A 26,049-nucleotide genomic window follows, 5' to 3' on the forward strand; every position below is an offset into this window, starting at 1 on the left:
ACCTGTACAAATTTGAGAGCTTAATGCCACACTTACTGAAACATTCCTAAATTACTCAATTTAGTTTGGGATTCTGAAGCTAATTCTGTAATAAGCATGAAGAGATGGTTATGAAAGTTAACTAAATGGCCTCCAGTTCCCTCCATATTATAGTTGTGTCTGAACAGAGATCAAAATATGGTATTTAAATAAATTCACTTAGGGATAACTAGAAAATAAAACAATCAAAGTAAGAGGTATTAAATGAGACTTCTGCCCTCTCTGCTGCTCTGCTGTATCACAATCCAAACGTGTAAAGTATCTCCCCTGGGGTCCAATTCTCTTCCATACAGATAAGGCATGGGAAATTTGGTGACTGTATGAGTTTTATTGTTGAACTCCCTCTGAGCAATTAACCCAGGTTTTCAAGGGAGGAGGTATTCTTCCACAGGCAGCAGCACATAGCTATATTGCCTTCTAAAGCTATCTACATGTGTGCTAGAGAATTAACAAAGAATGTGTTATAAACTTACTAGATCTTGGTCAGATTGCTGATTGCAGCCATTAAAGAGAGGTAGGGAAGCTACAAAGTGGACTAGATGTAGTAACTTGTTCCCAAAGAAAAAGAGTAGGAAAAGGGAAAAATAGTAACTTGATGGTAAGACCCTGGTAAACTTCGTTCTCTTAACCAAGTGGTGAACGTGACCATCCCCAGTGATGTCATATGGCTATCACATATCCTTGAGTACTTCACCTCTGCAGTAGTCTTTCCAAAAACCCAGAAACCCAGTTGAAATTATGAGGAAAACTCAACACAAACCCAGATTGGGAGATACTGTACAGGATAACTGGCCAATATTCTTCAAGATAGTCAAGGTCAAGAAAAATAAGGAGCACCAGGAACTGCTACAGGAAAAGAATACTAATGAAGCATGACAACTAAATATAAGGTAGTACACTGGATTGTATCCTGAGAAGGAAAATGATATTAATGAAAAAAACTGAAGAAATCCAAAGAAAGTCCAGAGTCTAGGTCACAGTAATGTAACAATGTTGGTATCTTAGTTTTTTATTTTTATTTTCCATTTTAATTTTAATTCAGTATAGCTACCATACAGTGTTACAGGTGTACAACATAGTAATCCAACAATTCGATATGTGCCTCAGTGCTCATCACAAATGCACTCCCTAACCTCGTTCACCTATTTGACCCATTCCCCACCCACCTCCCCTCTGATAACCCTCAGTTTGTTTTCTATAGTTCAGATCTGTTTCTCGCTTTCTCTCTCTCTCTCTCTCTCTCTCTCTTTCTTACTTTGCTTTGTTTCTTACTTTCCACATATGAGTGAAATCATATGGTATTTGTCTTTCTCTGAGTGACAAATTTCACTCGGTATTATAATCTCTAGATCCATCCATGTTGTTGCAAATAGAAAGATTTCATTCTTTTTTATGGCTGAGTAATTTTCCATTATGTAGACTATTACACCCACCCAACCACATACACACACACACACACACACACACACACTCCAGATCTTATTTATCTATTCATCTATCGATGGACCCTTGGCTGCTTCCATAATTTAGCTATTGTAAATAACGCTGCAATAAACATAAGGGTGCACGTGTCCTTTAAATTAGTGTTTAACTGTGTTAAAATTAAAATTGTGTTAAAAAATCTTAGTGTTTTTGTCTTCTTTGGGTACAGAACTACTGGATCATATGGTAATTCTATTTTTAGTTTTTTGAGAAATCTCCATAGAGTTTTCCACAGTGGCTGCACTAGCTTGCATTCCTACCAACACTGCACAAGGGTTCCTTTTCCTCCACATCATCACCAACATGTTGTTTCTTGTGCTTTTATTTTAGCCATTCCAACAGGTGTGAGGTCATAACTCATTGTGATTTGATTTGTATTTCTCTGATGATGAGTGATGTTGAGCATCTTTTCTTATGTCTGTTGGCCATCTGTATGTATTGAATAAATGCCTGTTCATGTCTTTTGCCAATTTTGATTGGACCATTTGTTTTTTGGGTATTGTGCTGTGTGATTATTTTATATATTTTGGATACTAACCCTCTTTGGACATGTCATTTGCAAATATCTTCTTCCATCCAGTAGGTTGTCTTTTAGTTTTGTTGATTGTTTCTTTTGCTGTGAAGAAACTTTTTATTTTGATGTAATCCTAATAATTTATTTTGTTTCCCATGCTTTTGTTTCCCATGCTTCTGGAGACATACCTAGAAAAAAATGTTGCTATGGCCCATGTCAGAGAAATTACTGCCTATGTTTTCTTCTAGGATTTTTATGGTTTCAGGTCTCACATTTAAGTCCTTAATCTATTTTGAGTTTATTTTTGTGTATGATGTGAGAAAGTGGTCCCATTTCATTCTTTTGCATGTTGCTGTCCAGTTATCCCAACACCATTTACTGAGGAGACTGTCTTTTCCCCATTGCATATTTTTTTTCAATATATGAAATTTATTGTCAAATTGGTTTCCATACAACACCCAGTGCTCATCCCAAAAGGTGCCCTCCTCAATAACCATCACCCACCCTCCACTCCCTCCCACCCCCCTCCCCATTGCATATTCTTGCCTCGTTTGTCAAATATTAATTGGCCACATAATTGTAGCTTTATTTCTGGGATCTCTATTCTGTTCTATTGATGTAATTGTCTATTTTTGTTCTAGTACATACTGGCTTTTTCGTACATCTCAAAATCGGGAATTGTGATACCTCCAGTTTTGTCTTTCCTTCTCAAGATTGCTTTGGCTATTCGAAGTCTTTTGTGGTTCCATAAGAGTTTTAGGATTTTTTTTTTTGGTTCTGTGAAGAATGCTGGTGTTATTTTGATAGGGATTGCACTGAATGTGCATATTGCTTTGGGTAGTATAGACATTTTAACAACATTTGTTCTAATCCGTGAGCATGGGATGTCTTTCCATTTCTTTGTGTCATCTTCAATTTCTTTCATCAGTGTTTTATAATTTTCAGAGTACAGGTGTCTCATCTCTTTAGTTAGGTTTATTCCTAGGTATCTTATTTTTGGTGCAATTGTAACTGGAATGGTTTTTTTAATTTCTCTTTCTGCTGCTTCATTATTAGTGTATAGAAATGCTACAGATTTCTGTACATTTATTTTGTATCCTGTGATTTTACTAAATTCATTTAGCAGTTGTAGCAATTTTTTTGGTAAAGTCTTTTGGGTTTTCCATATATAGTATCATGTCATCTGCAACTAGTTAAAGTTTAACTTCTTGCTTACTAATTTGGATGTCTTTTGTTTCTTTTTGTTGTCTGATTGCTATAGCTAGAACTTCCAGTACTATGTTGAATAAAAGTGGTGAGAGTAGTACATCCTTGTCTTGTTCCTGACGTTAGGGGAAACATTCTTTGTTTTTCCTCATTAAAGATGATGTTAGTTGTGAGTTTTCCATATATGGCCTTTATTATGTTGAGGTATGTTCCCTCTAAACCTACTTTGTTGAGGGTTTTTATCATGAATTGATGTTGGTCTTTGCCATGTGGTTTTTCTGTGTCTATTGAAATTATCATATGGTTTTTATCCTTTCTCTTGATGTGATGTATAACATTGATTGATTTTCAACAATTGAACCACCCTTGCATCCTGGAAATAAATCCTGCTTGATTGTGATAAATGACTTTTTTAATGTATTGTTGGATTAAGTTAGTTGATATTTTATTGAGGATTTTTGTGTCTGTGTTCATCAGAGATATTGGCCTGTAGTTCTCTCTCTCTCTCTCTCTCTCCCCCCCCCCCCCTTGGTGTTTTCATCTGGTTTTGATGTCATGGTAATTCTGGCCTTATTTAATGAACTTGGAAGTTTTCCTTCCTCTCTATTTTTTGGAGGTGTTCTGAAAAGAACAGGTATTAACTCTTCTTTAAATGTTTGGTAGAATTCACCTGTGAAATCCATCTTACCCTGGACTTTTGTTTGTTGATAGTTTTTTTTTTTTAATGTTTTATTTATTTGTGAGAGAGATTGAAACAGAGCAAGAGTGAGGGAGTGGCAGAGAGAGAGAGGGAGACACAGAATCTGAAGCAAGCTCCAGGCTCTGAGCTGTCAGCACAGAGCCCAACAGTGGGCTTGAACCCACAAACCGTGAGCTCATAACTTGAGCTGAAATCGGATGCTTAACCAATTGAGCCATCCAGGTGTCCCTGTTAGAAGGTTTTGATTACTGATTCAATTTCATTACTGGTAATCAGTCTGTTCAAATTTTCTATTTCTTCTTGGTTCAGTTTTGGGAAGTTTTATGTTTCTAGGAACTTACCAATTTATTCTAGCGTTTTCAATATGTTGGCAAAGAAGTTTTCATGTTATTCTCCTATACTTCCTTGTATTTCTGTGGTGTCAGTTGTTTTTTCTCCTCTTCCATTTCTGGTTTTGTTTATTTATGTGTTCTCTCTCTCTTTATCTCTCTCTCTTAATGAGTCTGGCTAAAAGTTTATCAATTTTGTTGTTCTTTTCAAAGAACCAGCTCCTGTTTCATTGGTCTGTTCTACTGGTTGTTTTTGGTTTTGTTTTTTAGTTTCTATTTCATTAATATTTGTTCTAATCATTATTATTTCCTTCCTTTTACTTGTTTGAAATTTTGTTTGTTCTTGTTTATCCAGTTCTTGTAGGTATAAGGTTAGGTTGTTTACTTGAGACTTTTCTTGCTTCCTAAGGTATGCTTGTATTGCTATATACTTCCCTCTTAGAATAGCTTTTGCTGCATCTCAAAGATTTTGGACTATTTCATTTTCATTTGTCTCCATGTATTTTTTGATTTCCACTTCAATTTCTTGGCTGACCCATTCATTATTTAATAGCTTGTTATTTAACCTCCATGTATTTGTGTTCTTTCCGGATTTCTTTCTTGTGGTTGCTTTCTAGTTTCATAGTTTTGTGGTCAGAAAAGATGTATCATATGATTCAAATCTTTTTGAATTTAATGAGACTTGTTTTGTGGCCTAACATGTGATCTATTCAGGAGAATGTTCCATGTACACTTGTAAAGAATGTGTATTCTGCTGTTTTAGGATGGAATGTCTGAATATATCTGTTACATTCATCTGGTACAATGTGTCATTCAAAACCACAGTTTCCTTGTTGATTTTCTGTTTGGATGATCCATCTATTAATGTAAGTGAGGTGTTAAAGTGCCCTACACTATCATTGCATTACTATCAATTAGTTCCTTTATATTTGTTATAAGCTGTTTTATGTATTTGAGTACTCCCATGTTGGATGCATAAGTATTTGCAATCGTTATATTTTCTTGTTGGATTTTTCCCTTTATTATTATATAGTGCCCTTCTTTGCCTCTTGTTACAGTCTTTGTTTTAAAGTCTATTTTGTCATCAGATATTAGTATTGCTACCCTACCTTTCTCTTTATTGCCATTTGCATGGTCAATGCTGCTCCATCCCTTCACTTTCAATCTGCATGTGCCTTTAAGTCTGAAAGGAGTCTCTTGTAGGCAGCATATAAATGTGTCTTGTTTTTGTATTCACTCTGTCATCCTATGTCTTTTTATTGTAGTGTTTAGTCCATTTACATTTAAAGTATTCATAGGTTTGTACTTATTGCTATTACTTTTTTTACAGCTGATTTTGTAGCTTTCCTCTGTTCCTTTCTTTTCTTATTCCTCTCTCATGGTTTGCTGCCTTTCCTCAATGAAACACTTGGATTCCTTTCTCTTTATTTTTTGCATATCTATTACTGGTTTTTGATTTGTAGGTTCCATTAGGTTTACATATAACCTCTTAAACATATAGCAGTCTATATTAAGTTGATGGCTGCTTATGTCTAACACATTCTTTACTGATCTCCTCTCACCTTTTAGGTATATGGTGTTATATTTCATGTCCTTTTATTTTGTGAATCCCTTGACTGATTTTTATTTAGTTTTTAAATTTTTTTTAGCTCTTATTTATTATTGAGAGACCGAGAGGGACAGAACATGAGCATGGGACAGGCAGAGAGGGAGACACAGAATCTGAAGCAAGCTCCAGGCTCCGAGTTGTCAGCACAGAGCCTGACATGGGGCTCGAACCCACAAAACGTGAGATCATGACCTGAGCTGAAGTCGGACACTTAACCCAACTGAGCCACCCAAACCTCATGTTGACTCATTTTTATAGCTTAATTCTACTTAATTATACTGAATTTGTGCTTCTTACTTCTCTTGTTTCTGCTTATCATTTTTCTTTTCCACTCAAAGAGTCTCCTTTAACGTTTCTTGTAGAGCTGGCTTAGTGGTCATGAATTATTTTAACTTTTGTTTGTCTTAGAAACTCTATTTCTCCTATTCTGAAAGACAGCCTTGCTGGATAGAGTATTTCTGGTTGCAGGTTATTTTCTTTCAGCATTTTGAATATATCATGCCACTCACTTCCAGACTGCAAGCTTTCTGCCAAAAAAATCAGCTGATAGCCTTTTGGGATTTTCCTTGTATATAACTGTTTTATTTCCTCTTGCTGCTTTTAAAATTCTCTCTTCATTAGTACTTTTTGCCATTTAAATTACTATGTCTTCTTGTGGCCTACTTGGGTTGCTTTCGTTGGGAGCTCTCTGTGCATCCTGGATCTAGATTTCTGTTTCCTTCCCCAGATTTGGGAATTTTCAGCTATTATTTCTTCAAATACATTTTCTGCCCCCCTTTCTCTCTCTTCTCCTTCCAGGATCCCTATAATGCAAATGTTATTGCACTTCATGGTGTTGGTTACTTTTCTATTTCTATTTTCATTTTTTTTTCTTTCTCCATTCAGCTTGATTGTTTTCCATTACTCTGTCCTCCAGGTTGCTGATCAATTCTTCTGCTTTCTCTAGATACTGTTTATTATATCTAGTGTATTTTTAATTTCAGTTATTGACTTCTTCATCTCTGATTGGTTTTTATGTTTTCTATTTCCTTAGAGCATATCAGTGAAATCCTTTATGCTTCGCAAGTCCAGTGACTGTCTGTATGACTATTACTTTAAATTCTCTATCAGGCATATTATTTATTTTCATTTTGTTTAGCTCTCTTGCTGTGGTTTTGTTCTGCTCTTTAATTTGGGACATATTCGTATGTCTCTTCATTTTGTTTAACTCTCTGTGTCTGTTTTTCTGTTAGGAAAGTCAGCTATGTCTTCTGCTCTTGAAAGTAGTGGCCTTATGAAGATTTGGTCTTGTAGTACCCTACAATGTCCCCTGTTCACCAGAACCTGGCACTTTAGGAGTGTCTCCTGTGTGTGTTGTGTGTGTCCTACTGTTGTATCTGAGCTGCTTTTGTCTTCAGTACAGTCATCTTCAGTGGTTCTTTTGCCAGTTGTGGGAAGAGTGTGGTCCCCATAGGGGTGAGTCTGAGGCCACCTTGGGCTTCAATTGAGTTAGACCAGGCATTTGACAGAGATGCAGCAGCACGGAATTGCAGGACATTTTCCCTGTGTTGTCCCCTGAGAAGCTTCACTCGAGGCCTGTAGTCAGACCTGATGTCTGCCCCTAGCCTACTGCAGGGCTGCATTGGGACTGGTATGCGTGGTTATCTTCCCCACTCCTGAGGACATGAGTCAACTCTGGAGTTGTGGCGGCCCATTGGGGCTACTTGCACATAGCCAAAGTTGCAGACTGCTTTGGAGGGGCTCTGGTCAAGGATGTATTGGACAGGACAGGCCTGCAGGAGAATGCAGGGGTGGGGAGTCCAGTACCAGCAAGTTCTGCATAGGTCTACTATGGTAGCGGGTCTACAATTACCAGAGAAAACTCGTGCTCAGACTGAGATTGAGGCAGTGTGTCTGCAGAACAGGGGGGTGGGTCATGCTGTCAGCAAGTTAGGTGGAGAGCATTTCTGCTGTGCTGGTTCCTGTAATTACCTGTATATCTAAGCAGAGGACTGGGGAGGGAAATGGTGCCACCAGCTCTTTTGTTCTTGGAGAAGTCACCCAAAGATGACCCTCCAGCACATGCTCTGAGATTAGTAAATAAACCATCTTCATGTTTACTCCAGGCATTTTTTCCACTGCAGCTTTTATGCTCTATCTCAGCAGGGCTGTTTGTTGTGCTCTCTCTTTAAGGGTGGGACTCTGCCTTCCTAGCTCTGCCTGATGATTTGTAAAGTTCCTGGTGTTAAGCCCCACTGGTTAGGCCGCTCTGGTTTTCAAAGCCAGATGTTATGGGGATTCATCTCTCCCATGTGAGTCCTCTGTGCCTGGGATGCCTGGCCGGGGGTGTGGTCCTCTGTCCTCCCTATGCCCTCAGCATCCCTCCTTTCCATGGACAGTCCCACATGTCCATTTGGCTCCTGAATGCATTTCCTCCTTTCCCATCTTCTTTAATGTGGCCTCTTCTCTACACTTAGCTATGGGAAGTCTGTTCTGCCAGTCTTCGGGTCATTTTCTGGGTTATTTACATTGACGTGGGTGTTATCTATTTGTGTTCATAGGAGGCAGTGAGCTTTGGATGCCCTACTCCACCATCTTCCCAGAAGTCCCAGGGACTTCCCAGAAGTCCTTGTCCCAATGTTGGTTTCTTAGTTTTGAAAAATATAACATAGTAATGAGAGATGTTAACAGTGGAGAAACTGGGTGAAGGGTATATAGGAATTCTGTAATATTATAACAACTTTTCTATAAGTCAAAAGTTATTCCACTATATATATATAAATAATTTAGAAAACAGGAGGAGCTGTGTCTTTAATTTTAGTTGATAAGTCAACTCTAATGCTCTTATCACTGTTTGTTTGTTTTTAGTTAAGAGTAGACTTCAAAAAGACATGTGACAAAAGGAAGGTTATCTATTAGGAGTGAATCATTTCATTCTGAGTGAAGAATTAGGAAAACAACAACAAGGACAGTACTAAGTTTTAGGATTCTTAGTAGTGTGGTCAGACCTAACATCTGTCAGCCAATGAGAAAAGATTAATTCTGGTGGTTTGAAAGGGATGTGTACCATACTGACTTCTAAACACAGACCTGACAAAGTATTCAGACTGTGGCCATCAGTCTGGGAATTGTCTTCCCATTCCGAGTGCTTATGATTCATGCTGATGCTTCTGAATCATCTGGTGCCAGTTTAGCTTTGTGTCCACTTTGTATTTCATTCTAGGAGTAATGCACTGGACTCGAACTAGATTCTTATTTCATTTCATTGCATTGCATTGCACTTCATTGCATTGCATTGCATTTTTCACCTATTTAGCAGCAATTAGCTAATAAAATTGAAGGTGACAGAATGGAAATAAGTTGCTTAAGTTGACACAATAAATTTTGAGAAAGCACAGACCTAGCTAATCACCATATTTGCTGGTCTCATGGGGAATTCTCACGTATGAAGTTTGATATCTACACTCATTTGGTGTTATAGCATATGACCATAACTTGGGTGACTTGGTGTTCTATGTGCTTCCCTGAAAAGACTGAACATTGTATTAAGGATGGTAAGAAAAAGAAATAACCAAAGCAACAAAATTCAAATTCATGGGTGGGAAGCTTTTCTTTTTATAAATGTATAACCATGGAGAGAAGGGAAGGGAGAAGGAATGTGGAGAACAATTTGCTGAAGAAGTCTAGAAAACTGAAATTTACTGAAGGGAACATTTACATACCAATGACTCACATGAAAAGATTGAATAACCAGAAGAATTTGTAAAATGTAGGCAATTAAAACAATGTTTCTAAAAGCTTACATGTCACAGGTCATGATAGTCCAGAGTAAGAATATCACACACCACTAAAATCGAGGATGAACTTCCAGATAATTTAATATACCCTTTACATATGGCAATTTATGATTCCAGCAAATCTATAAAGCCCATTTTAGTTAGCAATTTCAACTTCTTTCTCTTCCATGGCTGTTTCCCATTTCTGACTATTAGCAGTTATGATGAATAATTTTAAATTTCACTTCACATTTACTCATGTTTGCCCTCTGCTTCATGCATCGTGGCTCAAAAACATAGCCCAGTTTGTTTTGTTCTTTTTTAAAGATACCTACCCATGCATACTGCTATTCTCTTTCCATCTCTTATATTCAGATAATTTCACCATTTTTACCTGCTTAAAAACCACAAAATAGGTCACTAGGCAAATTCAGTATAATTTTGTCTCCATAAAAATCTCCCCTAAAGATAGCTTTGGTCATCAACTCAATATCAGTGAGTCTGGCAGGTTGTTTTCTGATGGAGGTTTCACCAGGGACCATGCTATGTAAACATCTGACTGACTTTCATGGTTCTGATTATGAAATTTAGGGATGTGTATTAAAAATGTCATGTTATCTTAATGTGTTATTAGGGAGCTTCATGTGCCATTTTCAGTCTGAAGATTCATTATCTGCTATGAAATATATTTATCATTCATGCTGAAACAACCACTTCTAAATTTTGAGCAGATCTGTGGGGTGTAGAATACTGGGATCTGTTGAATAAATCAATGACCACATTTCATGTCCTCCTTAGTTTTATACATTTTTATAAAACTCCCTTCTCAGACCTTGTCTTTCCAATCTTAAAACCATAACCCCACCCCCCTCTAATACTGCACACTGACATTTTCTTCCTCTTTTCCCTTAGCATATATTAGTCTTTATACAAAAACCCATTCTCTTCTCTTGATTATATTAGCTTCCCTTCTTAAACATATCTACCTTTATCCCCCTTTTTGAGCAAATTGAATTCGACCACAATTAAAAAAAAATTTTTTTTAATGTTTATTTATTTTTGAGACAGAGAGAGACAGAGCATGAATGGGGGAGGGTCAGAGAGAGAGGGAGACACAGAATCTGAAACAGGCCCCAGGCTCTGAGCAGTCAGCACAGAGCCCGACGCGGGGCTCGAACTCATGGACCGCGAGATCATGACCTGAGCTGAAGTCGGACGCTTAACTGACTGAGCCACCCAGGCGCCCCTGGACCACAATTTTTAAAATATAAACATGCCACTATTTTTTATAATGATAAGGCGATGGAAACTCATCTACCAAATCCTTTCTATTAACCTCCACATGTTATTGATCTCTTTAGATACTGGTATATTAGGGGTATATTTAAGACAAAGTCACCTTCAACATCCTCTTTTCCCATTTTTAGTTCTGCTTCTCAGTTTCCTCTCAAAAAATGTCACCCATATGGAAATGCCATGCTAAGATATGGCAAGATAATTTCTGTGAAAAAATTCATTTTCACCTCTACCAAATTAATCTGGATTGCGAATGAGCCATGCAGATAAAAGCTTGTTTAATTTGGATTTTACCATATGTTTTTCTAATATTTATTTTAAAACTGAGCAAGTCTGTTTCACCCAGACTGGAATAGTTTTATATATGGAAATGTTCTTTGAACAATCTGAAGAGAATAAAAAAATATAAAACCTTTTATCCATCTGAATTTTGGTTTGTTTTTCCTAAACTAAAAACTCCCTTATAACAAGGTTCATATTTAATTTGTACATTTATCCATTCACTCATCTATTTGTGTGATCATTTATTCATTCAAAATATTTTTGCTGAGCATCTTCTATGTAATAGGCACCATTCTAAGGTAATGGAAAAGAGGTAAAAAAGATAACCCCTTGGCCTCTTGGAGCTCACATTCTTCATTTGTACCTTCCTTGGTGACTGATTCAATATGTTAAATAAAGTTGAGGTTCTAGTGATCACAGGGTGGGAACAAAGGTATTATTTGATATGTTTTTGGCCTAGAGAAAAAGAAAAAGTTACATCTAAAAGGTAAAGGCAGCACAGAACAGTGGTTAAGTACAGATTCCAGAGCCAATTTGCTTTTGTTACATACCACATATGCACCCTTAAGTTACTTCACGTCTCAGGACCTCAGTTTTCTCACCTGTAAAATGTAGACAACAGCAGTACCTAACCTCTAAGACTGTTTTAAGAGTCAGCTGAGTGCAAATTTATAAAGCGCACATAAGAATGCCCAACTCGGGATGCCTGGGTGGCTCAGTGGGTTAAGCGTCTGACTTAGGCTCAGGTCATGATCTCAGAGCCTGTGGGCCCGATCCCCATGTCGGGCTTTGTGCTGACAGCTCAGAGCCTGGAGGCTGCTTTGCATTCTGTGTCTCCCCCTCTCTTTGTCCCTACCCCATTCACACTCTGTCTCTTCCTCAAATATAAATAAACATAAAAAAAATTAAAAAAAAAGAATGCCCAACTCAAAGGAAGCACTTCACAAACTTCTTCTAAATAAAGGAGATGTCCAAGAGGAAAAAAAAAAAGGAACAGCTAGGAATTAGATCACGGGACAGTGTTTACTGCTTCCAATTGCACCATTACACCACACTGGGCAAACACTTTAATCTTGCTTTGCTTCTGCTTCCTCATTTTAAAGACAAATATAATAACATAAACTGCCACTGCCTCTTTCACTTGGGTGGAGTGAATCCAAATGACTTCTTGGTCTCAGAAGAAAGTAGTGTAATTAGAAATAACATACTCTGCTGCTTTTTGCCCCATTAGTTGCTAGTCCCAGGGAAGTGGTTTATGCTGGGAAAAATCCATGGTTTATTTTGATAAGGAATTGTATCATCATTGTTTTTTGAGTGATCCCTATGTACCAGGTATTGGGCAAATCAGTTTATACACATTCAGCGACGTCTACTGCAATTTTGCATCATGCTAGGCTTTGGGCAGTTCAGGAATGCACCTAAGGTCACTGATAAAGTGGCATACAATGTCTGTAAACCTCAGCCTTTGGCTTCAAAAAAACCATATAGTTTACATAAGAACAGACGATATTACAAACTTCTGCTGACACCATCTGTAGCTGCCTTCCTGATATGCAAAAATTAATATTAAGTGCCGAGTGTTGTCATCAAAAATATATCAGATAGAAAAAATATTAAAAGTCATATTTCTCAGGTTAAAATTATTGATGCATTTGCAGTATTTAGTAGCTTGTCAGACTTGCAACCTTATTTTGCTGTAAACCCACAGGCATATCGTTAGAGTCATCTTTGAAATATTCACTAATTCAATGACAGAATTGTAAATTCTTTTCAGTCTAGAAGGTATAGAGCCACCTGTTATTTTGAAAACCTAAACAACGTGTATTTAGTACATGATAAAATTAAGAAAGCTACCACTGTATGAATCACAGATGCTAATTTGCTGGCATAAATGTAGAATGATATATTGTTCAATCCTGGCAATTATGTCAGAAATCAGTCTAGAGTAATTCATTAACACCTTTTCTTCAGGAAAAAAGGAAGAAGCTGACATCTGTAACTAATATTATGATGTATGTTATTTTACATTATGTTTTTGATTTTATGAACAGTAGGCAACCATAAGATAATTGAATAGCTAATTATTAAAATACTCCATTTTTTTATTCAGTCGCTGTTCAAGAATGTACATTCATTTTGCAAATTATAGGTCTTATTTTACTGATGAGGAGGAAGGAAATTGACAACTTTAGAGAAGCGCATTAACTCCTTCAGGGCCTGATGCAGCCTGTAAGGACATGTCTGATTCTGTACAATAGCTAGGGTCCTGGAATTTTGTTTAAAAAGCAAACCAGTATAAATTAACCCCAAATTTAAGTGTACTAATAACACTATTATTTAAAATTGAATCACACTCTGCTTAAGCTGTTTTGAAATATATACTTATGAATTTACTTAGAGATATATTATTTATTTAAATATACTATTAGATAATTTTTCCTTTAGGGTTCCTCTACTAAACAACTGTGATGGATATGTCCTAAGGTGACCCAAATGATCTAAGGTGACTGTACTTCCACTGAGTACAGTTAGATTTGTTGTCAACAGGATATGGCAAAACTGGTGAGACAGGTATGCTCTTATATTATATGGCAAAGGTGATGGAGTACTCACTCTCATGTTTGGTAATATCTTATAAACCTCTGTCTTAGTAGACTAAAAAAAGAGCTTCTTCTGCTGGCATTGAGGAAATGAGCTGCCATGTTATGAACTGTCTGTGAAATGGGCCACATGACAGGGAACTGTGAATAGCCTCTATGATCTAAGGGTAGCCATTGGGTAATGGCCAGAAAGAAAGTGGGGATATTTATCCTGTAGCCACAGACAGATAAATTGTGCCAACAACCTAGGAGCTTGGAGGTGAGTCATACCCCAGTCAAGTTCTGATGAAACTTGACCCCTGACTAATATCTGGATTATACCCTAGTGAGATCCTGACCCAGAGAATTTAACAAAGTTGTGCTTGGGCTCCTGACCCACGGAAACTGAGAGATAATAAATGTATATCATGTTAAATTGCTAAGGTTATGATAATTTGTTACAGCAATGCAAAACTAATATAGCAACCTATTATGTAGGTCAATATAAGAAACTTCTCAAAGGTCAGTTATGCCTATCCTGTTTCTAGGACAGTAGAAATTATCAAGCCCACTAGAGAAAATTTCAATTGTCCTTATAATGGCCCTTTGGAGCCTGAATATTCAATATATATCAAGGATATTATCAATTCAGTTTCTCCTAAGAGTACATTCTGAGCAATAGGAAGTTTTCATTCATATGCACAAATGGTTTAATATTATCAGAGACATGGTAAATCTATGGTAATTCTCCAAATACTGGTTAAATGATGAGAAATAGATCTTTTCATTTCTTAAAACAACTTTTATTGAGGTATGACTTCTGTTTAATGGACTGTACCCATCTGAAGTACAGAATTTGATGAGTTCTGACAGGGGTATAAACCTATAGAATTACAACCTGAATCAAGAAACAGATTCTACTAGTCAACCCCAAAAGTTTCCTCCTGTCCCTTGTAGCTATCCCTTCTGCCACCTCCAGTTCCTGGAAACCTGTGATCTGCTTTCTGTCACCACAGATTCAGTTAGCATTTTTTAGAATTTCATATATGTGGACTCATACAGATGTATTCTGTGTGTGTGTCTGGCCTCTTTCACTCGGTACAGTGTGGATCTTCTAAATTTTTTCATCATGTTGTGAAACTGGAGAAGCAGTGTGCTTAAAACTCAGCATCTTAGCAATCTGTGTGCTGTTCCTTCTGCACTCGCTCAAACACACCCATGTATATAGTGTAGGGGGTTTACTCTTTATGGAATATGGTATTCACCATTATCTGGTCTTTATATATATTTTACAACCATAGATATGTTTCAATTTATGTCTCATTAAAAATGAACAAATCACTGATCATGTTTGCAGGGGATAAAATCAATTGAAAATAAGGTCATAATGAGTGCTTACATTTATGCAGCGAATGCCTCTCAGTAATTAACTGACATCATATACTAGAAAAATCAATAAGAAAAATGCCCACGCACAGCCTTCTCTATTTCATCAACAGAGGTTGCTTGCTCTGCCTCTGTCTTAGCATCATGCCAGGCTAAGCTGCAGAGCTTGGGTGACACCTGTCATAATCAATTAGTCAAGTAGAAAAATGGTGTAAAACGTGGCTTGTAGATGGAGAGCAATTCAATCACCCTCAAATGTTCCCTCAGGAAATGAAAGTCTGTTATTCCATTCAGCCACCTTTGATTTGCTGAACACTATTTTCTACCCCCCCCCCCGTCATGCAAACTAAAATACCTAAATAAATACAAGAGACTTGGGATCTTTTGGAGAGAAGAGAAAAACACAAAACCTGGCCCAGCTGAAAGCAGCTCTCAGCTCCAGGTGGCAGTACCCCCAACTGCAACTACATTACAAGAGGAAGAATGGATTAAAACTCACCAGCAGCACTTGCAAAGAAATGATTCCTACAATGCTAGAGAATTTCATCCAGGCATAGAGAATGAGGGGTGTAAAGAGCAAAATGTCATATTTCATTGTCATTTCTTTATAAAAGAAGATTTTTTAGCTCACATTCTTGTCTTAGGATCCTTAATCCACACACCTTAATGAAAATATATTTGAATGATGAATCCTGACTTAATAAGTTCTTATTTCATCTTTCTCCCACCCTCATCTCATGCGTGTAAGGTTGCCCAGTTATATCATCTTCCGTAGGAACCTTTTTTCTTACCTGGCCCCTCCCCCAATCCCCCCACTACCACCAAACTTCAGCTCTAGGAACTCAGACAGTACCACAGTTTTTGCTTCAGTCACCCCAATACACTGCGAAGCAGAAGTTCAGGGAATGCCTGCTGAGCAGATTTGGAGAATACATTAGGCAAATGTTTCATCAAAAAGCAAAAACAAATGAATGAGAATTTCTAGCAATTACGGGTTCCTGGTGGTGTTTTTCTTGCCAGATACAATGCCTAACCACAGAAGTGCTAACAACCTAGTACTAATACCACAGAGGCACTCAAAAGGGTAACAGCAGTTATAACACTGGCATGAAGAAGTAAAACTACACTTCCATGGAATGGGGAAACAGAATTTCCAGTTTTGACTCTGACGTTTGCAAACCTCACCTGCATTTGCTGATGGAGAATATGACTCTTCTGCAAATCCCTCATTTGGCAACAAGAGTCAGAAACTGGGTTAAATATGTCTTTCCTTTGAAATCTCTAGATGCAAGCAAATGTGCAAAGTAAATCACTGTAAGGAAATAACACTGTGACGAAATATTAAATAATTTCTTTTAACTATAGTCTTTCCACCCTAGAGTCAAATTCTGAAGTGAGCTAAGCCATTCATTAGGCCCTTAGGTTTTGACCTACCAACAGGCTAAGTGAAATCCACATTTGTGAATAAAAAATGTGTCACTCAGCATTGCTCTGTGGATCTCTGTATATTCAATGATCTGCAAAGAAATCTTGTTTATATTTAAGAAAAGTGTGAACCTCTAGTAATGAGATATTTTTGAAAAGCATGTATATTATTTATATATGCTTATACATTTAGACTGAGAGTGTAATTCATAAGCATACAGGGTCCAAAACCTTCTTCATACACAACATATAAATGCTACTTCATTATCATTCAGCTAAATCAAGCATAGATTATATAAAACTATAATTAAAGTAGAAAAGCTACTGGCAAATGACTATAATTAAGTGTATGTCCTGCTTTATTAGGATTGACTAGCCATAAAGATATTTAACACACCTTTGCCTTGTCAACACATATGCTGATGTTCTAACAAACTTGAAGTACAGCAAAATGTAGATACATCTTTAAAATGCAGATGCTCTAAAAAGAGAGGCAGCCTCAACTTGTCCCAACTGGCTGGTAATAAATACTTGTGTATAGCTCACACATCCCACCCTGCCCAGCCCCATTAACCTAGCAGGAACTCCATAAAAATGGTCTCTTGCTCTCTGAAAATAGTCTTGGCTTCTCCTCTTTTTTTATTTATTTATTTATTTTGAGAGAATCAAGTGGGAGACGTACAGAGCAAGAGAATCCCAAACAGCCTCCCCAGAGCCTGACATGGGGCTTGAACTCACAAAATGCAAGATCATAACCTGAGCCAAAATCAAGAATTGGCCACTTAACCAACTGAGCCACCCAAGAGCCCCTCATGGTTTCTCCTTTTAACCACTCTTGTCATTCCAACTCACATTGATTCGTGACTCCAACATCTGAACTCTGAATTTTATTCTTTGTATGCCCTCCCTCTCCCCATTCTTCATAACCGGCAATATTGCTACACACCTGGCTCTGACCCTTAGCTTTATCTAAACTTCTCTTGAATAAGTGGTTTCCTATTTGAAGATTTTTAAAGACTCAAAGACAAGTCTTTTAGGGCAATGGCTCTCAAACCAATGTACCCTTCTGTTCAGTATTTTCAGTAACAAGGAAGATGGTTAAGTAGTTAATGCACCAGGCATCGCTTTCTGTCTCATCTCTTCTACAATCTCTATAAAATCTGTGTGGCCTGTGAAAAGAGGGGAAGAGAATCTCAGAGAAGGAATACTATCTCAAGAGAAGGTTTAAGACATGTATGCATACTTTGAGGGAAGTATCATGTTCCAGAAGGGGTACAGATTCTCCTACACACAGTACTCAGCTCAATCCTGTGGACTCATTGCTGAATCTTTAGAAAGGGTTTTCAGCAAAAGAAAAGAAAAAAAAAAGAAAACAATTAAAATAGTCTTTGGATTCTCCACTAAACTCTCAGGGATATTGTTAATTTACAGCATTTGCATTAAATTCCATCATGCTAGGTGGATGGTTTACACTGACATTGCTTTCGGGCACCATCTGGCTCTTCCTAGGAGCTTCCTGGGCATCAGCAAGACCAGTAACAGCAACTGCACTTTGGCACTGGCTCTGTCATATTTTGGTGACATTATAGTGGCAGCCAAGGCAGAAAGCAGGAAAATGGTAAATGTCGTGTGGTAGCTGAAAGGACTATAGATGCCCACACATGTGTGGAAACTTAGAGGAAGAAAATCAGCACTTCCTTAATAGTTCAGGTGAGTACTGGCCTTTGGCAAAACAAGCTCTAACTGGATTGTTACTCACCGTTTGATTACTCTGCTTCACATAGTTCTGGGTAAACACCTGATTATGGTACAGGCACTCATGGCTTCTGAACATCTCTACAAGGTTTCTCTCAGACCCATTAAGGAAATGAAGCCTCACATAAAATATTTGACTTTGGTATGGCCTTCGGAATTACACAGTTTTGGGTTCTTACCCACAAATCTGTGGAGTGATTACTGACCCAAATTTTGAAGAACCCCGGAGTGACAAGCTTGTCTCAGAAGAAAGTTCATAATACACAGATGCACCACACCTGCACTGCACTTCATATCCTGACACCTCTCTCTTCTGCTGTTCACATCCCTGCCACGGGTCTGCTCAGGCAGCAAGACACTGCTGCCATCAATAACAAACTAAATTACATTTGACAGCCTAAATGAACAAGATACATATTAGGATAAAGTATTTTTGACTTCTATAACATTGTTACCAGAGACATCTACCTGAAAAGGAAGAATGATAGGAAGACCAGGTAAAGATTAGACTGGAAAAAGAATGGCTAAAATGTTGGATACCATCCCTACCCACATTTCACTGGATGGATTCTGAAAGTCTGATAGCTTCAGCAGTGGAGCTAGAGGGAGCTTGCACCAGTTCGGGACAGCTAACTGTGCTTAACTGTTCCCAAGTCAGGATTCAGTAACCTCCAGTTGGAAACTTGAAATTGGCATGGTGGGAATATTCACACCACACAAATCAGTCAATGCTACAAATCATGGATGTCTTCCTTATCCTCAGATCACTAGTGGATCCCCCTGCATTCTGAATTCTCCCGGGGAAATTTGCTAATAAAAAATACACCAAGCGGTGCCTGGGTGGCTCAGTTGGTTAAGCATCCAACTCTTGGTTTCACATCAGGTCATGATCTGAGTTTTGTGAGTTGGAGCCCCATGTTAGGCTCTTTGCTGACAGTGCGTGGTTTGCTTGGGATTCTTTCTCTCTCTCTCTCCCTCTCTCTCTCTGCCCCTCCCTCACTTGCACTATGTCTCTCTCAAATAAATAAATAAATAAATAAACTTAAAAAAATGAACATAACATTGCATCTCTCTGCCAAAGTCTTCAGATTTGGCAGCTTGTGATCACACTGCCAAAGATGATCACACAAGTATATAAATAGAACAAAAAGACATATTTTCACTATAAAAGTATCTAAACAACTTACTACCTACTAGACAATGATAAATTACATGAATTTTTATTTCAGCCAAAATATAAGGTAGCTACAAAATAAAGAAAAAAAAAAGAACTCGGAGACACTGATACCATGTTTTCTAAGTTCTTTTATAAACTACAGAATTTAGAACACCCATTTTGATTCACGCTGATTTGTTTTTAAGACCAATGGCAAATTCTGCCTCTCTCGCGCAGACTCCATTCTCTGGCCCTTCTGAACTAGGGTAGTGTTTACTGTCTGTATCACTTAATTGACACTCCTTGTCTGTTCCTTTATGACTTCTCTTTATCTGAATATGCCTCTATAACAGACTACTTTTTTTTGAAATCATGGGTGTGCTCATATTTCTTGATAGCCTACACAGTGACTAGCATGTCGTAAGTTCTTGATTATATATGTTGATTAGTGCAGTAGGGATATCTTCCCTCTGAAAATACACATCAATAGTCACACATGCAGCCAGATCAAAATGTCATTTTGGCACATCCTTCTTTGGTTGTCTCCTGCAATGTCAATAATTTGTCAGCCCTCACCCTCCCTGTTGTTTCCAACATGCTTAATTTATAACGGCTTTATCTTGTGTCAGCGAGCAACAACTTCAGCATCCTTCTGAATTCATTCTAAAAATGGAGACATTTTGCCCAGCAATCCTTAAACCTTTGAGCATTCTTCTCCAACATATTTATTAGTTATTTTTTTCCTCAATAAATTCTATAATTATGGGTTTTCAAAACCCTTCTTGAGACAATAAAGAAAAACTGTGAATGTGTGTACTTTTATTTTTTTTTTCAAAGACAGGACAAGAAAATTATGCTGATGTTGCAGTTCATTTACATTTTAAAAGGTGAATATATCTTTTGTTTGAACTTTCACCCTCAAAACCCTTATGGTGATGAAGAGAGACTGGGTGCCACCCCTATTCTGGGGTTCTGAAGTTCTTTTGTTTCATTTTCTAAAGCAGTCTGTTTAGCATTCTTGAAAATAAACTGAGTGGCCCCATTAGATTTAGCTCTTTAGAAACACTAAATTTGCTCTTCATCAGCAAATACTACGGCTTTCCTCTAATTCAATATCCCTCATGCTTCTTGGAAAATGTAATCTGAACATCTTGCATATGGATCCATGTACAACTAAAAATTAAAAACACATGGAAATCAAGGAACAAACACAAATGACAATATTCAGGAAAGCAGGACTCCTCTATAACCAAAGATAAAGAGAAGTTGAGCGGAGGATGGTGCAGGACTTACCAGAGCAGAGGAACAGTAAACCTAAGTGCATGTGATGGTAAGCAGATGATTCACCCCACAGCTCCCATGATAGCCTAGTATTATAGAAGATCATGGTGACATAGGGCTGAAAACAGAAGAGTTGTTTACAGTTCTGTGTTAAGAAGACCCAAACCTCTCTATTCTCCCTCCCACAAAGTATAGTCAAGTTACTGGTTCTCCTCTACCTGAGCAGGAGAAAAGAAGTACAGCCTATGGAAACACTTAATGAAAACACCTCTAGACTTGGGGATACCAAATAGATACAAGTAGAAGAGCAAAGCATGAAATGGGAAACAGAAAGGTTAAATAACATCTGCATACTGAACAGAAGTCTCACACCTCTTCATCCACTTGACTCTAGAAACTGGGAGCCAAATTTATAAACCCAGAGTAGAAGATCAGAGGATCTGGATAATGCGAACCACTACAAAGTAAAGACTACAAGAAGCTACTATTTAAGAAACCACTCCCGGAAGACAGACGGCCACCTGATTGTCCTAAAGTGAGGTCTATCATTTGATTATCCTTCCTACAAATATAATGTTTTCAATACATTTTTAGTGTTTCATTTTTCAATGTGAATTGGCAGACTGGGATTTGTAGAATCTGAGGAACCCTTCTGGCATGAAAGAGACAGACAAAAAGTAAAGGGGAACCTGGGAAAAATATAGATAACACAAGAAACAGAAGAAACATGGAAGAAATCAAGAATAATGGTGAAAATTAAACATCAAATGTTGAAGAATATGGATAGAACCCTCACACACTTCTGGAGGTATTATAAGATGGTATATGATTTTAACAATTTTGGACAACTACTTTGGAGTTTTAAAAAAATTTTCTTTAACGTTTATTTATTTTTGAGACAGAGAGAGACAGAGCATGAACAGGGGAGGAGCAGAGAGAGAGGGAGACACAGAATCCGAAACAGGCTCCAGGCTCTGAGCTGTCAGCACAGAGCCCGACGCGGGGCTTGAACTCACGGACTGTGAGATCGTGACCTGAGCCGAAGTCGGACGCTCAACCAACTGAGCCACCCAGGCGCCCCTGGAGTTTTTTATAAAGTTAAATATGCATTTTCCATATGACCCAGCAACTCTATTCCACAGTATTTTCCAAGAGAAATGAAAATTTATGTATTAACGGAGACCTATTAGTGAATGTTTGTAAGCAGCTTTATTGATAATAGTTACAAGCTGGAAATGGTCCGGATATCCATCAACAAGCCAATAGAAAAAAATGTGACTTATGTATACATTGAAATACTACTTAGCAATAAAATAAGAGTGAATTACTGATATACATAACAACATGGATAAACTTCAAAAACTTAAGGTAAGGGGAAAAAGTCAGATCAAAAGAAGCAAGGCTATTTGATTCCATTTATATGAAATACAAACACAGGCAAAAAAACTCCTATTGTATGGTATCAGAAACCAGATAATGGTGCCTGTGTGTATGAAGGGGAAGGGATAGAAAACTGACTGGGTGAGACCTTGAAAGAAAATCCTGGAGGGATAAAATCTTCCATAACCTGTTTTGAGTCATGGTTACATAGGTGTATAAAAATGCACTATATTACAGGTTAATTATGCATTAATTTTTTTAAAAAAGCAAAGTAATGGACAAGAGAAAGGGTGAGGTGTAGGATAATTAAATATTTATCTGCCATAATAGGAAATCAGTATTATCTAGGAATATAGAGGCAAATATTAGAAGAAACAACTAAAACTTTGAAAAAGATTATTTTGGAGAGGCAAGTTGTCTAGGTTAAAAGAAGCATGGTTTTTCTATACTACCCTCTTCCATTTCTTTTTCCTTCCTTCTGACTTCAATAACCTTTCAAAAATTTTTTTATCTTTTCTTTTATAAAATACAACTCATTTTTAAAAATTAAGGCAACAGAAGACATGAACAGACATTTCTCCAAAGAAGACATACACATGGCCAAGAGACACATGAAAAAATTCCCAACATCACTCATCATCAGGGAAATGCAAATCAAAACCACAATGAGATGTCATCTCACACCTGTCAGAAAGGTTAAATCAACAACACAAGAAACAAGAGTGTTGGCAAAAATGTGGAGAAAAAGAAACCCCTGTGCACTGTTGCTGGGAATGCAAACTGGTGCAGCCACCATGGAAAACAGTATGGAGTTTCCTCAAAAATTTAAAAATAGAACCACTCTATGATCCAGTAATCATACTATTGGGTATTAACCCAAAGAATACAAAAACACTAATTCAAAAGGATATATGCACCCTTGTGTTTACTGCAGCATTACTTACAACAGCCAAATTATAGAGGCAGCCCAAGTGTCCACTGACAGATAAACAGATAAAGAAGAGGTAGTATATATACACACACAGTGAAATACTATTTAATCATAAAAAAAGAATGAAATCTTGCCATTTACAATGACAGGGAAAGATCTAGAGAAAATAATGCTAAGCAAAATAAGTCAGAGAAAGACAAATACCTTATGATTTCACTTACATGTGGAATTTAAGAAACAATACAAATGAAAAAAAAAAGAGAGACAAACCAAGAAACAGGGAAACTTTTAAACATAGAGAACAAACTGATATTTACCAGAGGGGAGGTGCATGGGAGGACAGGTAAAATAGGTAAGGAGTACATTTGTAATGAACACTGAATAATGTATCGAGTTGTTGAATCCTATATTGTACACCTGAAACTAATATAACACTGTATGTTAACTATACTGGAATTAAAATTTAAAAACTTAATAAAATCAAGAAAAAGTGTTAATGAAACTAAGAGAGCAAAACAAACAAAGCTTAAAATGGAAAATTGGCATTCATTGAGAGCAGTAAGTGTTGAGAGCTTCATAAGAAATGGTGTGTAAATGCTAACAGTTGATAACAATCTATCTTTAGAAGTCACTATTGTCATTAGGATAAGACAGATGCAAGGATGAAAAAAGGGAGCTGCAAAATGTCTCCATGTTACCATGAAATGTTAGAAGGAAAGACATGTTTCTGAGCCAAGTTGAGCTGCATCCGTACGTTCATTTTCTGTGTTATATCTCCCTTCCAGTTTGGCCATATTATTTTTAGCAAGAAACTATCAATAAAAAACTTAGGGGCAAATGAATATATTTATATAAAATCAGCAAAGTTCATGGTATAGATCTGATGTTAAAAAAAAAGTAAGCTACTTTCCTTACTAAGGTAAATTAGAAAAGAGGTTGAGTCCAGTACCAACAGGACATATAACTGATGTGACCTTAGGTTTATACTACTCATATGTTAACAAAATTGATCATTGCTGGGCTGCCTGAGTGGCTCGGCCAATTAAATGTCTGACTCTAGATTTCAGCTCGGGTCATGATCTTGCTCTTCGTGAGCTCGAGCCCCACCTGGGGCTCCATGCTGACAGAGCCTACCTGGGATTCTCTCTCTTTCCAAACAATTTTTGGAACTTTTCTAGAAAATTGTGTTTCGAGTTTGTGGTATATAAATAAATTATGAGAGATTTTGGTGCTTTTAAGATTTTAAGAGGAAAAACAACAAAAAATAATCAGGTGCTGTATATGTTGAATAATTTGGTGTTCCAGTTGAATGGCTCACTTTTTGCATTTATGGGGAAAATAAGGCCTAACTATAAAGCAATGGCAGAGTTTTACTATGGGCTTGTGCACTAACTCTGGAGCTACTTTTAAAGGCAGAGTTCCAGGGGTGCCTGAGTGGCTCAGTTGGTTAAGCATCTGACTTCAGCTCAGGTCATGATCTTACCTTCAGCGAGTTTGAGCCCTGCATCAGGCTCTGGGCTGATAGCTCAGAGCCTGGAGCCTGCTTCAAACTCTGTGTCTCTCTCTCCTACTCCGTTTGCTCTCTGTCTCTCAAAAATGAACAAATGTAAACAAAATTTTTTTTTTTTTAAAAAGGCAGAGTTCCAAAAACATTCAAAGTAATTTTCCAAAGTAACTACTTGGAAGGAAAATGTTCATGTAGACACTGAAGTTAATGTTTTTTGTGGTAAAGTTCTCATTAGTTCAAAGTCACATTTTATTTCTGCCAAGCATCAGGAGATCCAAATGATGCAAATTAAAAATAAAAATCCTTACATGGTACTGGTGACAGTAGAGATCAGAGTTGTTCTCTAGCATTTGCTATATTCAGCACCATTGAATGTGGGCTTCCAAGGCCCCTGTAGACTGAGAAAACTGTGTTAAGATTTAGAACCTAGTTTAACAGAGAGTACCAAGGCAAACTGTAGGGCTTCCAAGTTTGGCCATTTCCAGGAAAGTAGGAGAAAAAGTTTGAGCAGGTTCAATCTGAATGATTAACAACTAGAAGCCAGTCTAGTCTTGTGAGGAGGATATCTTATCTAAGTAAATCCTTCCAAAAATCATTGCTAAGACTGATCTCTATCTAACACATATTGAGTCTGAAAGAGATGAGTTACCCCCTACCAGACTTTGGTTCCTGGGACACCTCCAAGTAGTCACTTGTTTTCTTTTGTGTCCTCAATTCTTTAAAGGCAGGCATATTTGGCAAAAAATAGTGAGTATATAATAAAATGATTCTGAAATAGACAGCATGATCCTCATTTTAAGCTCTCATTTGTGATTTTCAATTTTTGTTTTCCTGCCCAGTGATTTCTACATTTCAGAATTATGCCTGTCAACTCAAATGTCACAGCTATTTCTTTCTTTCTTAGGCTCTCATTTGACCCAAGCATCTGGATGATGCCAGCATTACAAGAAAACAGTGACAACAAAGAACATGAACTTCAAAATGAACAATTCTCAGTGATTGGTATCAGTCTGTGCTCCTTTTTATTCTGCACATATTTTGTATTTATCTGGAACAAACAGTTGGGCAAATAACATCAATAGGGAAATCAATGAATAGCCCAGAATATGTGTGCTGCTCCAAAATATCTGTGTTTCCCCCCAGCTGTTTCTTATGTTTTAAGGCCTGAAAAGATAACACTAACTGCTCCTAGCAATGGCTCAACACAGTGCCTCAAGTAACTTTAACAATGAATAACCTAACTTCATAATTAAATAAAAGGAAAGTACTTTCAAGCTTATAAAAGTTGCGTCATCTATTAGTCTGTCTTACTCTTGTTAAGCAATATATTAGTTTAAGAGAGTTGGGGACAATGTAGAAATATTTTCTTGCTTTCTCAAAAATTCTAGGCACAAATAAGGTCTCAGAGGTAAAAAGAAAGAAGTGGTCTACAAAAAA

At 37.3% G+C, this 26,049-nt stretch overlaps 1 protein-coding gene across 1 annotated transcript in view; it reads right to left on the reverse strand.

Annotated features, from left to right (window-relative positions):
• The window catches only part of DCC (DCC netrin 1 receptor), a 753,976-nt gene that overhangs the window by 356,073 nt on the left and 371,854 nt on the right, over window positions 1-26,049 (reverse strand). The window lies entirely within an intron of this gene.

The sequence above is a fragment of the Lynx rufus genome, unplaced genomic scaffold (genome assembly GCF_022079265.1).
Source record: "Lynx rufus isolate CCGP_SWC_20201006 ecotype Redwood Valley unplaced genomic scaffold, mLynRuf1.p SCAF_20, whole genome shotgun sequence".
Classification (NCBI taxonomy): Eukaryota; Metazoa; Chordata; class Mammalia; order Carnivora; family Felidae; genus Lynx; species Lynx rufus.